The sequence below is a fragment of the Centruroides sculpturatus genome, unplaced genomic scaffold, assembly GCF_000671375.1.
Source record: "Centruroides sculpturatus isolate CEXI.00-Female unplaced genomic scaffold, Cexi_2.0 scaffold22, whole genome shotgun sequence".
NCBI classification, from domain to species: domain Eukaryota; kingdom Metazoa; phylum Arthropoda; class Arachnida; order Scorpiones; family Buthidae; genus Centruroides; species Centruroides sculpturatus.
In genome coordinates, this window is record NW_019384323.1 from 1,545,976 (window position 1) to 1,560,522 (window position 14,547).

The 14,547-nt window shown below is 31.8% G+C and overlaps 1 protein-coding gene across 1 annotated transcript in view; it reads right to left on the minus strand.

The window, feature by feature from the left end:
- LOC111626067 (mucin-17-like) overlaps positions 1-14,322 on the minus strand; it is a 105,026-nt gene extending 90,704 nt beyond the window's left edge. Inside the window, exons 1-2 of the mRNA XM_023369355.1 lie at positions 13,997-14,322; positions 13,547-13,641 (exon numbers count right to left, since the gene is read on the minus strand). The gene's annotated coding sequence lies outside the window, so the exon portion shown is untranslated. The remainder of the gene's footprint in view (positions 1-13,546; positions 13,642-13,996) is intronic.
- Between the last annotated feature and the right edge of the window lie 225 nt (positions 14,323-14,547).

The following is a 14,547-nucleotide window of genomic DNA, read 5'->3' on the forward strand; positions in this document are numbered from 1 at the left end:
AAGTTCTATCCAGCAACAAGAAATTAAGAGAACTATAAACATTTGAGTTCTCATACTACAAATTTAAGAGAAATTAAATTAAGAGAATCTTAAGAGATTCTCTTAATTTTTAAAGTGTTTTTAATGTGTTTATTAATGATTATGTGTATACATCACCTGAAAAAAGATTTATCTATGCTGCAACTTCATAAATTGTTATTTGTCAATTATTAAGGATCAGATGCTCTAACCATTGAATATTCAGAGAACAATTGATAATAGTGAAAAACCATCATGGTTGGGCTCATCACATACAAAAGTGCAGCCTTCCTTAAATCATTTGTACCATTTGAATGTTTTACTGTGACTGAGTATCTCATTACTGTACTGTGCTTGAAGCCATCTAAGTCACCAGTAACAGTTTAATGTCTTCTTTAACAAAGAATTAATTATAATGCATTGTTCCATACATGCATCAGCTATTTTAGTTGACTTTTTGAATATCTCATAGCAGAAAACCAACTACTACTAAAAACACATTTACTGTCTTCAGTAAATTGGAATTCTTGTATTATTTATTTTGCATGTGATATTAAAAGTCTCAGTTTAAATTGAATATTCTTTGTACTATATATATATATATATATTTTTTTTTCTGAATGAAAATTCATTTCCATGCTGCGAGAAGGGAGCATGTCTCTTTTGTTCCATATACTGCTATTTAAATTTCTCCCTAAGATATATCAGGTTTTCACTGTAATATGATTAAAAAATGGTGGGATATCTGCATCATGTTACTGTAATCCAACTCGTATCTATAAACCTTTTACCGGTGCTCGTATCATCACACTCTACAACAGTTACAAACGTTTTTGAACCGTTACTGTTCTTCTTCAGGTAACGATCCCCTAATGGAATGCAGTTCAAAATTGTTACGAAATACGATCCGGAACGATGTCCCGACCCGATGACGTCACTACGGACTTGCGCGTTCTGCATGGTGTGCTCTGTCTTAGAGATTTATCTATTAGGGCCTGCCAGGCCGCCGATAGAGCGATTTCATCTTTATAGTTAATGCAATTACGTCCTTTGCTCGTGTTTAGGCATATATAGATCGCCTCCAGCCATCTGAGTTGGTTCGTGCGGTGGATGGTGTGAATGACCTTTGCTTGAGAGAATATGGGTTCTATGTCGGGGTCCGACGAGTATACGGCAAGAGCTGTGTTGATTCTTTCATGGTTGATATCCGCTTCATGCTCTTTGATCCAGGTTACTATGGGGCGTTTAGTTGGATACATAGGATCAACTAAACGCCCCCTAGTAACCTGGATCAAAGAGCATGAAGCGGATATCAACCATGAAAGAATCAACACAGCTCTTGCCGTATACTCGTCGGACCCCGACATAGAACCCATATTCTCTCAAGCAAAGGTCATTCACACCATCCACCGCACGAACCAACTCAGATGGCTGGAGGCGATCTATATATGCCTAAACACGAGCAAAGGACGTAATTGCATTAACTATAAAGATGAAATCGCTCTATCGGCGGCCTGGCAGGCCCTAATAGATAAATCTCTAAGACAGAGCACACCATGCAGAACGCGCAAGTCCGTAGTGACGTCATCGGGTCGGGACATCGTTCCGGATCGTATTTCGTAACAATTTTGAACTGCATTCCATTAGGGGATCGTTACCTGAAGAAGAACTGTAACGGTTCAAAAATGTTTGTAACTCAATCAAAAACTTCAGATTATGAGGCGTTAAATAGAATTAAAAGAAATATTTTAATCTTGCAAGCGCTTTCAACATAAATATGTACGTCGTCTTCAGGCAATTCAAAATTGAATAGAGAATTCGAACAGAACATTTAAATTTACACATTAATGACATTAGCCGTTTTTGGAATATAACTATTACAAATAAGATTTAAATTTTAGAATTAAAAACATTTAAAATTTAAAATTGGCATGCATGCATTTTAAACAAATAAACACCGATTGGAATGGCTATTAATTATTTTGTAAATGCAAAAAATTGGCGCGCATGCACCTTAACATGTATAACATAAAAGCCTATTGGAATGGCTATTAAGAACAAGTAAATTTTAGACTTTAAATTAAAAACATTTTGTAAATGCGTGTACAATTTTGACACGCATGCACCTTAACATAGACAGTATAGAAGCCGATCAGAATAAAGCCATAAGTGCAAGTTTACATTAAAATTTTAAATATAAAATCATGGACATAATTTAAAATACATAAAACACGTGTAACATATAAAAATAAGATGAACATAAAGAGGCCGACACGTATGCGCCTTGTTTCATATAGGAGGTGCAAGAAAAGAGTGTAGAATTATTGTTGATTTTTTAACACCTGTATAAATTAATCCAGACATCTGGTAAGTCAAGGGTAGGGGAGTTGCATGGGGAGAGCAGTTTTGTGAAGATGGCCTCCCAAATATATATCAAGCTCCCTTCATTACAGCGTTTGAGTATTGCCATATTGCCACTCAATTCCAAAGCACTATGTGGTGTTGTTGTATCACCAATTTGGAGAGTTCCGTGTCGCAGTTGCCAAGTGCCACCGAACGTTGGTGTTCAGATATGCGAGCACTGTTGGCGTGACATCCGACCCAAGTATTTAATACACCTAACAAAATGTTTGTAACTGTTGTAGAGTGTGATAATATGCGCACCGGTAAAAGGTTTATAGATATGAGTTGGATTACAGTAATATGATTATTACAATTTTTCACTTTCTAATATTTATGCCTCTTTTCACTTGATTACCATATTTTTATTTTCTGTCTCCTTTTAAGCTGGTTGCAAATCTTCCTTTTGAAAGGCTGCTGTTATTTTACTCTGCCACACAGTTTGTCATATAGCCCCAAAGTATTCAAATCCATTCCATTTTGATTAAAGAAATCTTATATAATTCTGCCAATGTTAATTTCTTCTAGCTCTAGCCATGTCATTTCTAAGTATATATTAGATTCTTGATTAACCAAGTTAATGTGGACTGAAAATGCCTTGTATAATCAAAAGCTCAGTTAACAAAAGTCATGCATCGAGGTCAGTCTGTGTGACCATTCTTTGTTCAAAAGACCTCAAGTGAAGCATATATTAAAAGCTTTCTTCCAGTGATCAACAAACTATGACAGTATGTCATGCTTGGCTTTTGGTGACTTTTAATAGCATGCAGCAGGTTCTGGAATCCACAGCACAGAAGCATGAAAACTGAGCAGCGAATTTAAGAATTATATTCATAATTAATTAACCAACAGTTTGAAAACAAACAGCAATTATTTTAGTTAACTTTACTGCCTCAAAGTAAGAACTAATGAAAACAATAAAGTTGATTTGTTCATCTTAAATACAAACATAAAATTCACTACATGCTGTTGAAAAAAAAAAACAATTGACAGTAACACTTATTGTGATCTCTGCTTCAGCCTTACATCCAGGTTATCAAGTATGCTTGATAACTTGGATGTAAGGCTGAAGCAGAGATTTGACATCATTGGTTAACTGGAAGGGAGTTTTCTTCCATCAAAATAGCATTAAACCACATTCCAGTAAGATGATCCATCATTGGCAACAACTGGGCTAGAAACCAACCTGCTAATCATCCACCATATTTTTAACATTCTGTTTTGATACCTCCAAGATCATCTTAATAATAAAAAAAAAGAGAGAGAGAGATGATGAATGACTTCTTTGCTTTTAAAAAGCCATCTTTCTTTAAGCAAGGCATTCAAAAGCTGGTCAATACTGGTCCTAGGATGAGAAATACTACCTTGATTAATTTTTTTGTATTATCTTTGAATAAAATAATTTTTTTCTGCAGCCTAATTTCCTTGATGCCCTTGTTTTTGAGTGAAATGGAATTTGATAACCCTTCTGTTGACTTCTGATAAAAAGTTTGAGTACATCTCTAATAAGAGTCCAGGAGAAAAAGGCCCATGAGCCAAAAACACCTCCCTAACAAATACATTTCAGTTTTTTTTATTTTTTTTTTATTTGTGGTTTTAGGCCCCTTACCGCTCAGAGAGCACAAAGAGGCCAATACATTTCAGTTATTAATCAGCATGTATGCAGATTAAAAAAGAATAGACAACTTTATATCAACAGAATAATTTGTCAAATTTTGGTTAAAGTAAATTAAACTGAAAGTACAGTACTATACACATAACAGTGCAATATTCTACATTTACAGAACTTGTACAATACAATTATTTAAACGAATTTTACATGAAGTACTATATATATACTGTAGTATTACATGTAGTTAGTGTTGCAACAAATAGTATATTCAGCATCAGGCCGAATACCAAATATTCGGCCAGCAGTGTGGCCGAATAGCCGAATATTCAACCAAACTATTTGGCTTGATTAACGCACATACGAAAATTGGCGCTCAAACTGCATTATGGCAAGGACCCTTCTCTCTATTGGCCCACTGTCACTACGCTTCACCAATCGCGTTAATTCTTGTCAGTTTAGACAAGAGCGTCATGGCAGTATGTGATAAGTGACGATATCAAATGTGAACAACAATGAAATGACCTACACATGTAAATAACAGAAGAACAGAGAAGAACCGCAAAGTGAAAATAAATATGAAATTGAGTTGATAACATAATTGAACAAGTCGAGGCAGTTTATTGGCCCAAAATTCACGGCCGTCAATGCCAAATAATTGTTGTCATAGACTTTGGAAAGCTAAATGCTTGTAATGATAGTCACTTAGCGTGCATGGGCAAAAACCTGGGGTCGTTCAGGCTACCAAGCTGTTTCAAATCTGTGAAATCATAACTGTGACTTATACCGATGTCCTATCTGTCTCTTTTCTGCGTTATCACCAGGCTACGAGTCACATAATTGTAAAATGAGAAATCTATGACAGAAAAGTGACAAATCAAAAGTATCGTGAGGGCGTATTATGATATATGCATAGACATACGTGGACTAGAGTGATAGAGGAAAGAGAAAGGGAAGAGCAAAGACGAGCGCTTAAAAAGAAGGATAGGCAGGGTCAGACCCTCAGATGTGTGATGATTCTCGAACGAATAGGTGTGTACGTGTGCTGATCTTTGTAATTATAAATTGTGAATACAAGTGACTAATATTATGTTCTTTTTTATTTTGTGCATGTTATAAGTTATAAATAAATATAAACAAATAATACTAACCTGATAACGTTAAATACCAAAATGATAATTTACTGTGTTTTTGTTATTTATTACTCCTGTTTTTAGGTATTTGGTATTTGGCTGAATAGCGAAAAATAGGCTGAATACCGAATAGTAACCGAATATTCGTTACATCACTACATGTAGTATATCAGTTTTTTTTAAATATTTTTAACTGCAATACTATAGATGAAGAATTGTAAAAACTGCTGTAAATATAAAAATTTGTAAAACAATTTTTTTTAATTGAAAGTTTACATTCTTAGAACAGTCAGTAAAGTTCAGTTGATTACATTCCAATGGTAATTTCTTTTTGCTTTGCTTTGACTACACATACTAACTGCCTTTCACTCTTCATTTGGTAATGAACTGCTATTTTAATTTCTATTTTTTGAATTTTTTATTGTATTTTTCTATTGTGTAACTATGAAAACTGAGTTATACAACTAGTACTGTACATATATTGTTCACTGTTTATGTTGGTAAAGCTATCTTGATTTATAATCTTATCATATTGTCATCATTGCCATCATCAAAGCTGACATGGCAGCAGAAAGCCAAAATTTTGCAAAGATTTGATAATGAAATTTTTTATTGACAAACTGTCAAACAAATGACTCAAAAGCTGTTATACAGTAAACTGCATCAAAAACAAATGAGAAGAAATCTTACACCTTTGGACACCGAACATCAAGTAGTGTTTGAACATCAGCAAATGAAGAACTGAACAAACTTGTGTATGAATGGTTTGATATCAAGGCAAACAAACAAGGCATCCCTATTTCTGAAACAATGATTAAAGAACAAGCTATGATATTTACAAAAGTTGAATTTAACAGATGTTAAAGTTTCTAATGGATGATTAGAGAAATACAAGAAACAATATGACACCACACACAAAATCATCTCTGATGAAACAAGAAGCGTAGACATGAAAGTGTTGAGTGCACGGAAGAAAAAATTACCAACAATTATTCAAGAGTATAATGAAAACAATATTTTTAATGTTAATGAAACAGGTTTATTGTTTTGAGAATGTCTAACAAGATTTTTGCTTGAGTAGTATAAAAAGCCAAGGATGGAAAACTAGCATAGGAAAGAAAAAGTAGTAGTTCTTTTCTGTTAAGGCTACAGGAGAAAAACTGAAACCTTTTGTTACTTTGCAAAGCAATGAATCCAAAACATTTTAAAGGATACAGTGAATCGCCTTTTCTAAAAAACTATACAGAAAATAAGTAAGTGTAGATGATGTCTGCAATTTTCAAAAACTAGTTAAATAATTAATGAGCAAATACTTTAACAAAATTGAGAAATTCTTCTATTTCTGGATAAGACTCCTTGTATCATCATCTTCATTTGCCTAATGTTAAAGTGGTATTCCTGACAGCAAATACAACTGCATTTACTTAATCACTGGACTGGAACATCATTCAAATCTTCAAAAGCAAATATTGAAAAACTGATGCTCAATTTCTGTTAAAAGTAATCAGTGATTCAGGAACCGTTTAAGATATTACAAAGAAAGTGACACTTTGCATGCTATTCAATTCATTCTGACTGTTTGAGAAAACACTGTAATTACATACTGCTTTAAGAAAGTTGTTGAAGAACACAACTTTTCAGATGATAACAATTTGACATCTAAGGGCTATTTCACACTATGACTGACTGGACCGACTGGCCTGACTCCAAGTCGTGTTACCATGACAACAGCAGTCTGCCGATCGATTAGTCGTTCCAATCGGATTTGAAAAGTTAAATATTTGTAGTCGGGTCGGAGCAGTCGGTGAGCTACAGCCAATGAGAGCTTCGAAGCTATAACCAATCAGAGTTTAGATTTAGCCAATCTACGTTGAAGTTAGAAAATGGCGGAAAGTATAGATTTCTCGGAAGCTTTAATAAACGAAGTCAGAACATATCCGTGGCTTTATGATATTCGGTGAGCTGATTATAAAGACAACATAAAAAAATTAATTCTTGGACGGAGATTTCCAAGAAACCAAACATTGAAGGTACGTGATTGACTAATCTAATAATGACACGATATATCTAAACGCACGATTGCTTTCCATGATGACCATGTTTTCTGTTTAATTTAAAAAGCTTACCATGATTGGCCAGTGTATTGATCTATAACACGTTGGTTGATTGGTTCCTTATGAGTCGTCCACCGACATATAATCATACTTAGTGTGAATGCTTTTACTACTAGTCGGTCCGATTATAAAATCGTTCGGGTCAGGTCGGATCAGTCAGTCATAGTGTGAAACAGCCCTAATGATTTTGATACAGATGACAATTGGCCATTGGCTGAACTGATTAATCAACTGAAAAGTCACTCTTCAACCTCTGATTTTATTGAAGACTAGCAAACCCCGCCACACGTTGTTGTGGCTCAAAATGTATCTATTATAAATTTATAACACTTCCTCCGTGGGGGGGGAATTTTTCGAAAAATTTCTTCTTAGTGTACATTCTCTTGACATACCCTATTAAAATGCAATCAAAAACGCAAAAACCCGCATCCAAAATAGTATCATAGAAGCCAAGTTCTTCACGGTAAGCTTTAATCCTGTCTCTCTCCCCCACGGGGGGAATATCGAAAAATTTGTTGTTAGTGTACATTCTGTTGACGTACCCTATTAAAACGCAATCAAAAACGCAAAAACCCGCATCTAAAATAGTATAAATAGAAGCAGAGTTCTTTACCGTAAGCCTTAATCCTAACCATCTCCCTTCAGTGGGGGGAATTTCGACACGTATATTATATAAAAACACGTGCGTATTCGAATGCAGCGTTGTGTCAAAATTTCAAAGGAATCGGTAGGAACAAACGAACATTATATTTTTATTTATATAAATAGATAAAAGATGATCTGCTTTAGTTCATTTTCACAAAAAAGCAAACTTAGGGCGTCGTACTCGTAGCGCCATCTGTTAGACATAAAAGCCTTAACCTAGATTATATCTTTTAATTTAATTTATATGAATGTTTAACGAAATAATATACAGCCTATGTCCACCCTGAAGTTCCATTCTAAATATTGGTGAAAGAATTTTTGAAATCGGATGAGTAGTTTTGGAGATTACTTGCTGCATACAAACATTACCTCTTTATATTAGTATAGATGAGCTATTGATATGCCAAGAATTAGTAAAAATTGATGATTTGGTAACTGAATTTCTTGCCAAAAGTCAAGCTCTCCCAGAAGCCAGTTCACATAATGACTGAGGCATCAAATGATAATGAGCAATTATAACATTGACATAGATGAACTTGTTCCTTCCAAAGCAAAACTTACAAATGCATTCAAAAAGATCAAGGTATGTGCTCATGGAACAGATGAATTTCTAAAAGTATTGCAGCTGCTAAGGTTGCATTTGACTTATTTCTGCTAAATGCAAATAAAAAGCAAATGCAGAGAATTTTTTAAAATCTGTACACATTGTAAATGCCTTATTCATAAATTATGCATCTGTGTTTTTTAATTTCTAAAAAATTTTTTTCTGTATTATATTGTATATACTTGTACTTATTGTAATTTAAATTTGGTACACTGAAATAATGTTTTAAATATTTTTCAGTTGTCATGTATACATAACAAGGGAAAGTATTGGAATTGTGTCAAATTTCATTCTGGGGATTTTGCAAATCTCCATATTTTGAGATCTCTAAAAAATGTCAAAGAAATGAAAAAATAATTTCATAGATGTGTGTGTGTGTGTTGGCATCTTTCATTTAATAGTTTGGGCAGGGGCGCCGCTAGCTATTTGAACGCCCGTGTGCAATACCGATTATGCCGCCCCCTTGTTTAACTACGATTACCTATGCTGAGCTTGCCAGAAAGGCTCTTTGCCGTCCCCTGGACGTGCCGCCCGCCTGCGGTGCACGCCTGCTTACGGCGGCCCTGAGTTTGGGAAGGGGTAAAGAGTAAGAAACAAAATTCAGCATGGTAACTTGTATATAAGAAGCATCAATGTTATTAAATTTTGGTGGTTGAAGGTTGATTGGGAGGAGATAGAAGGGGGTCATGTGTCATATCTCAAGAGGGTTGGACTTAATGAAGATTTTACACATTAGTAACATTTATAATTTCTTTTTATAAAACTCCTCCCTATCCTCAAAATTAAACTTATTGCTCATTTTATAATTATTAACAATATAAAATTTTTTATAACAAAATCTCATAACAGATGATGCCACATACAATTTTATCTATGATTAATAATATAGAAATTATTTTTTAAATAAAATTTCACAATAGCAGGAAAAATAATGTAACTCATTGCTGAATTTTTTAAAATAATGTTAACAATTCTTTTCAGTGTCTACCTCAACATTTATTAATAAAAAACTATATAGCATCTTTGGTTTGTTACTTATTTAAACTTACAGTACAAATTATTAAAACAAAATCTAGTCTTGTGACTTGGTTTTACAATAATTTGTAAATACTAGTACAATGCTTTTAATTTTAAAAAATTAAGGTAGTTAATTTAGGCTAATAGGTGACCACTCTACTGAATACACCTCCTAATAAGTCCATCTTTTGGAGTTCTCCAAGAGTGTGTTTAATGCTTTCATTGATATAAGGTGTGAACACTGTATAAATAGTGTTTATCAAGAACACTAATTACCTTTGTTATCTATAAGCAATAGGACAAAGTTGCAACTGTTCCTCATGCAATAAGATGTGAAGGCCAATGACTCGCAATCAATGCTGCTTTCATTGACCAGCTGCATTTACAGGAGAAAAGCTCTTTAAAGTGTTTACTCCATTGGTCACTTCAAAAAAGGATTTCGTTTTTTGGAGATATAAAAAATTAATATGTCTGTTTTATTATACCACATGTTTACTCACTTTTCCTTAAAGATAATTTATTAAAATGGACAACAAAACATGTTACCATGTCTATTTTGCTATCTCATCTATTTGCACACTAATCCCAAAGGAGTAGTTATCAAAATAAACAGCAAAATAGACATTCATATGTCTGATTTGTTACATCATCTGTTAGATGATGTAACAAATCAGACACACACAAGATCTAAAAGAATGTCACTATGGATAACAAAATAGACTTTAATAGGTTTGTTTTGTTGTACTAACTACTTAAAAGCTAGACCTAAAGGAAAATATACCAAAATGGATAACAAAATAGACATAAATAAGTATCTTTTGTTATACAATCTTTTTATGTATTAAACATTTATGTATAAGAGACCAATTGCACATAGCATTTTTATATGCTTGCAATCATCTTCATTTCAGATAAATTCAATATGTTAACCTGACAACTAAAATGTTAAAGCCTTCCATATCAGCAAAACAAACTATCTCCAACAAGTAAATAATAATAACTACAATGTTAACAAATAAATTTTATCAAAAGTAAAATTCACTTTCCAATAAATTACTGTTGACTTAAAACAATCTTATTTGCACATCTGAAATCAATGAGTAAAAAGGTAGTATACCCATATTAGATAAATTTAAAAACCACTTAATAGTACTGTTCAATTCTTCATTTTTGTTTCCTCAGCTCAATCAACATTAAAGGGAAAAAAATAATTTGCATATTCCTCCAAATTAACTCAACATAACATTTATTAGCCAAACTATTTGTTAATTTAAAAGATTAAAAACTCAAGGCAGAAAAATTGCAGGAACAGACTTCTAATGGGTTATAAAATGCAAAAAATGGTCAATGAATGGTTTATTTTTATGCTAATTTGAAAATATGCTATAAAAATAAAAGCTACAATGCATTCAAATCATAAAGATACTTCTCTGTAATAAAAAATTATTTATAATTTGATAATTTAACAAATGATTGTGAAAAATAAAAAATTAAAATGGAATAACATTTACTGGTTAATTAGTCATAGGGAAAATTTGATTGTAATAGAAGCAAATACATCATGTCCAACTAATCTATTGCCTTGTGTCATATGGCATGTGTGATGGTTATAATCAATGATGTGTTATTCATGGAATGGATAACAGAAAAGAATATGTTCTTTTAACACATGATATATTGCTTATCTTCAGTACTGAAAGGCAAAAATCATTCAATAGGAAGACAGGTTTTCATATTTTAAATCTTCACTTCATTTAAAGGGCATTTAATGAGTGAAGACTTAGAGCATGCCTGTATCAATCTATATATATAAAAATGAATGTATGTCTTTCTGCCCTTCATGCATTACTACAAAATTTTTATCTGATTGCCATGAAACTGTGGGAAGTTGTTTAATACACTCCTGCAAAGGTTTTTTGGCATAGTACATTTATCCTATGCGCGCGTGATGGCATGCGTGCATATGAGCATTTCATCGTGGCTAGGAGTTGAAACTTGAAATTTGGTACACAGTTAGGGTACGTCACGAGAACGCATACTAACAAGGAATTTTTTGAAATTCCCCCTGCAGGGAAAGGGACAGGATTAAGGCTTCAACAATGGAAGTGTTAAGAGAAAGCAACATGCAAGATTTACAGGCGCAGATGCGGATTTTAACATTAAATCGAACATAATTTTAAACCCATCTAAAAATTTTCTAATTAGTCTGGAAACAGGGGAACCTAATTCTTGCATTCTGTGAAAATGGACAAGATTGGCTGTAATGTAATAATCTTAATCTTTGCTATCATTACTTTTTGCCCAAGCAACGCCGGGCTTATCTGCTAGTAACTCATAAAAAAAATTCTTAATTTTCTAATAGTATTTAACTGTAATTTAATTTATTCAATATAGTTATATTTTGACACAAATAGTTCAATTTATCTGCATATAAAATTTGAAAAATTTTTTTAAACATCAAATTATTTCTTTCAGATTTTATATGCAAAACCATTCAATACAGTAAGAACATTCCTAATATTTAATTAATAAGATAAATTTTGATGCTAACAATTGTTCTATTTATAATAAATTGAAAATCTTCATATTCACAAAATGCTGTATGTATGCAGAATTTAATTTGATAAGTGTTTCTTACTAGTCATTTTGGAAAAAAGTTTTAAAAATAGTGCAACAATTTGGAAAAGTTAAAATTATGCTATTTCCTCAATCGTAAGATGCATTTTTTTAAACACATTTTTATTTTTTCAAAACAGAAACAAGTCTTATAACCAATGGTATCTTATGGCAATGGAAAATTTATAGCCCAAAACAACAATCAGCTGTCATTGAAAGTAGACTTCATAATGCATTAAGCACCAATAATAAACATTTTCAAAACCGTACTACTAAACAGTCATATCAGTTTAAATGAACTTTACTGGTAACAAGCATTTAATTTAAATTCTTTTTTAACATTAAAAAATACCTTTAACACAATGCAACCAAAAAACAAACAGCTGTTGTCTATGCAAAAGAGCATAGAAATCATGAAAATCCATAACAGAAATTTATAAAAAATTTTTTTCTCTGTAAAAAAATTCTCAAATCAGTCTTAAAATTGGATTTCAAAGTTGTTGTGCATCTTAGAATGGATGGTGTTTTATGCAAAGAAATATATGAAATTTAAAAGTGAAAATTAATTTAAGTTTAGTATTATTTTATATAAATGAAATAACATTAATACTCTTATCATTTTTACTATTATTATTAAAAGTTACACTTCAATAACATAAAATGAACTGAAGATGATATACTAGCAACTGTAATAACTTAATCAAACTAATTACCACACCTTTAACAGTGGGATTTTTAGAAGAATGCTAACATTTTCAACACAGTTCATCCCCAGGCATCAAAAGTCAAAAATAGGAAAGTCAACCTACTTTTGACTTTCAATGCCCGAGGACGATCCGTTAACCAGGTCGAAAATGCTAGCATTCTTATAAAAGCCCCACTATTAAAGACACAGTAATTAGCCCAGCTATAAAATAAACTTTATCAAAAATAGAATTTTTTTGAAATAATTAATAAAAATTAGATATCAAATTAAGATCTAATATTCATTTTAAATAACAATATCATTTGATAATGTTAAAAATTATATTGCTTCAAAAGCTTTAAATATATTTTCAAACATTTACATTTGACATATTTGAAATATTTAAATAAACCTTAAAAAACTCTTTAAAATGCAGTTTTTTTATTATAGCATCTAACATTTTCGGTCAGTTAATCGACCTTCTTTGGGAAAGAATCAAAAAAATTCCAATTTTTACCAAATGAAACTGATTACAGAACTTTTAACTCACCAAAAACGTTAGATGCCGTAATAAAAAGACTGCATTTTAAAGGTTTTTAAGGTTTATTTATTTATTTGTAAGTGCAGTTAGAGATTATTTGAAATATTTGACATTTATAAGAATATACTTTATATTACTTTATGATTGTTATTAACATAAACTACCTGTGATCTAAAATAGAGTATTCCCAATAATTTTCATGCTGAAGCACACTTTTCCATTTAATATTCTATTTTGTGAGACACCTCCACCTATGTATCTATACAAAATTATATAAACAAATGAATTTTATATACATAACAACAAAAATTAATACAAATTAAATAACTTCTACTTTATATTCTAAATTTAACTTTTATAAGTAAAAATTAAGTTCAAACCAATTTTAAATTTGAAAGTAAAGTTAAGAAATATTTTAAACAAATAGAAAATTTTAACTTATATAATAAAAATTCATTTATAACTAACTTATTTTATCACATTGATATGGAGTATTAATTGGTTGTTTATATTGATTTTGTAACGTACTAAAGTAATAATTTTGATTGAAAAATCACCATTGGCATTTATAGCCTTTGATGTTAAAATGTGTTAATTGCAAACGATATACACACCTGAGACTTAAAAAAGTCGTTCTAAAGTTGCCATTCGAGAAGTCCATTTGATGTTTCCTCGATTTTGTTGATGTAGCTCAAACTCAAACGCAGAAGGTCAATTTGGTAGACGACGTAGATGACGTAATCCATTAATGACGTCCATTGGCGTCTAAATAGTCTAATACTATTTATAATTAAAACACAACACGTTATACCAATGACAATCGGTTAAGAAACAACTACTTTTATTACTTGTTTTACCCCATTAAACGCAAAATCAGTTCCAAGGTCTTGAGTTAGTGTAAAGATGGCTGACACTCCCACAATTCCTTTCGAATATAATCTCGATTCCGACGTTAGGGGGTGCTTTTACTAGTTTTCATGCGACGTGGATTTTGTTTGATATCTCGCTAAGTCTAATAAAACTCGGTAAGTTTTATTCTTCTAAAAAATAATTATCGAATTTAACGGTAATTTATCATTTAATTATTTGAAAATTTAATTTTTATAAAGAAACCGACTTAAAATGTGTATAATAGAGTATATTATACGATATGAATGGTAAATTG